The following is a 2,762-nucleotide window of genomic DNA, read 5'->3' on the forward strand; positions in this document are numbered from 1 at the left end:
ATTTGAGTTCCTAAGTGCAGGTGTACTCACTGGTCGCACGGCTTACTTGCTAGTATGAATTGTTTTGTAAAGTTGATGAATGTTGAATGTCTTGTATTCTTGAAAGGAGCTATCAAGTCCATCATGTTTGAGTGAGAGATGTACTATTTTATTAATTAATACGTCCATGATGGGGTGCGATTAGCACACACCATTTCGCCTTGATATGCTGCGATGAAAGGGTATGAATGGAGTTGTATAAAAGGCTCCCTGAAGACAACCGTTGGACTGGTTGGACAAATGTACCTTCAGAAAATTTTCTTCTTTTCTCTCTCCTTTCCATCAAGGCGTTCCATTTATTCTTTATGAGAACAATTTGCATTTACGCCGTGGAAATCGGGTGCTTTCCTCGTGATCGCATCCAGACCAACGTGAGATAGTTTTGTTTGTGATTCATTCGCAATTCAACATTTGTTCCAGGGTTAATTGCTGTTTGCGCATCGGAATCAAGTAAGTCGTATTCCGCCGACTTGATTTCCAACACGAAGCATCACCACCTTTTGTTGCTAGCGCTTACACCACTGCCGTGCCAACACTCAATCAGGACATATAGCCATACAGCAGTATGAGTATGCAAAAAGAACGGGGCATAATTTACAAAACTAAGCTCAAGTCATGATGTATGGCCATATGCTCAAATCACGACAAGGTGAACGCGAAAATGGATGAAACGAAGATGTGTAAAATAGCTACAAAACATGTCTAGCAACGATGAATGCCCAGAATGGATAGAATTTCAAGGACAGTCATGTAGGCCTCACTCAGGCATTTATACAAACAGTTGGAGTGCACTACTGGGATGAGTGGTTCCTAACCCACGGCGAGACTCAAACCTACATCGAGGACTGCGACGCCCAGCGTACATGAACCTTAGAGACCAATGCAGGGGTGACATGGGCCGAAAACAGAGCACGCATAAGTGCAGAGAGAAATCGCCTGGTTCGAGCATGGCGTCACAGTGGACGGCGACTAACTTTCTGTCTTCCGGCGACAGTGAGGCCTACTCTCCTTTCTTGTGCGAGTGAACTAACCTGCTCAGTCTATCTCCCTGCTCACTCTCTCGGTCTCACTCTCTGAACCGAGCCCTCCCTCTCTCGAGCTCTCTTTCTCTCGGTTCTCGCCCAGAAAACGCCCTCTAGAATCGAGCCAACTTTCCTCTCTCTCAGATTTTGCTCTTCCTCGAGCTATCTCTCGGATCTCGCTCTCTCGAATCCCCTCTCGGTCTCTCTTTCTCTCACCTTGTTTCTCTCTCTCTCTCTCTCACTCTCCCCTTTTGTTTCTTTCCCCCAAACAAAAGAAAAACCTCCTTCTAACCAACATTTTAAAATGCCTCGACCTCTCTCTCTCTCTCTCTCTCTCTCTCTCTCTCTCTCTCCCTCTCCCCCCAGGTGACTAGCCGCCGCCAGCCTACCCCACACCACACGACATTCTCCTCGTCCTCCCCTCTTTAGCACCATCTTCTATCCTTGTGTCGTCCCTCCTCTTCTTGTTGAGCCCGTGTCCAAGACAGAGAGAGGGAGAAGATGAGAATGAATGGGCCGAATATAAGAGGAGATGGGCTGGCCCGTGCCAGCGACTGGGGGAAGAAAAATAAAAAGGGGGCCAAGCCGGCCCAACCCTAGCTCGACCGCATGCTGCTTTTTTTTTTAAAAAAATATGAATAATAATAATAATAATGTTAATTTTAATTTTTTGTAAAATTTTTTATAATTAATGCTAGCAATGCAATTGTTTTTGATGTCTATATGTGATGCTTTCTAATTAAAATTAGTTTTTTTTACATGTTAGAAATTAATCCCTAATTTTCTATGCAGTTAAGCACTAAATAAACAGGCAAAATTTATGTGTTGACACTTACGTGGCTATTGTGTACTGTCATGGATGTTGTGGAGACTACACAACAAAAGGTTATCAGGTCGATGGAAGTTTTTCATAATTGCAGGAGGTTTCCATCTCAATGGGAGGCTATCTCCCGGCAAGAGGCTGCAGTACCTGTTGTGCAAGCTACATGAGCCTGTAGTTGCATAGGAGGTTGCCATTGCGACAAGAGGTTGACATGGTTATTGTACAAGTTACGTGACAATAGAGTAGGCTAACGTGGCCACCGACGCCACCACTAGATGAGATCAACAATGTTGAGGGTCAACATCAAGAGAGGGATATTTGTAGTTATTGAAAAAGAAAATGACACGAGATGAGAGATATGCATCCAATGCACCTTAGTATCTGTATAAAGAGCATATAAACCCATTGTCAAGTGATGCGAAATTTTCAACAACCTTTCTCACTTGTAAACTAAATTAGGAGTGGCACATGAAATTTGAATAATAGGGTAGACGCACACACAAAGGAGGCTAAACTTGGCTTTGATATCAAATTATAAATTCTAGAAAACTTACGTTGATAAGTAGAAGGAGATCACGTATATAAAAGGAGCATACGAATCCCATTGTCGAGTGATGTTGATATTTTTATACACTCAATCAAATGATTTCATTATGATGGATATATGAAAGAAAAACCCTTAAAACTAAATCCCGAGTGTCAAGCCCTTCAACTTGCAAGTTTCTTGTTCTTTACTTAAGATAAGACATAAGAAGTAATACAAGCAAGACAAGCACGCCTTCTTCAAACAATAATGAACGCATTTGTGACATTCATATTTCAACTTCACCATAGAGTACATATATCTGTGAAGTACTTATTCGTAATTTCTTTGCAAT

Source organism: Eucalyptus grandis, chromosome 8, assembly GCF_016545825.1.
Source record: "Eucalyptus grandis isolate ANBG69807.140 chromosome 8, ASM1654582v1, whole genome shotgun sequence".
Lineage (NCBI taxonomy): Eukaryota > Viridiplantae > Streptophyta > Magnoliopsida > Myrtales > Myrtaceae > Eucalyptus > Eucalyptus grandis.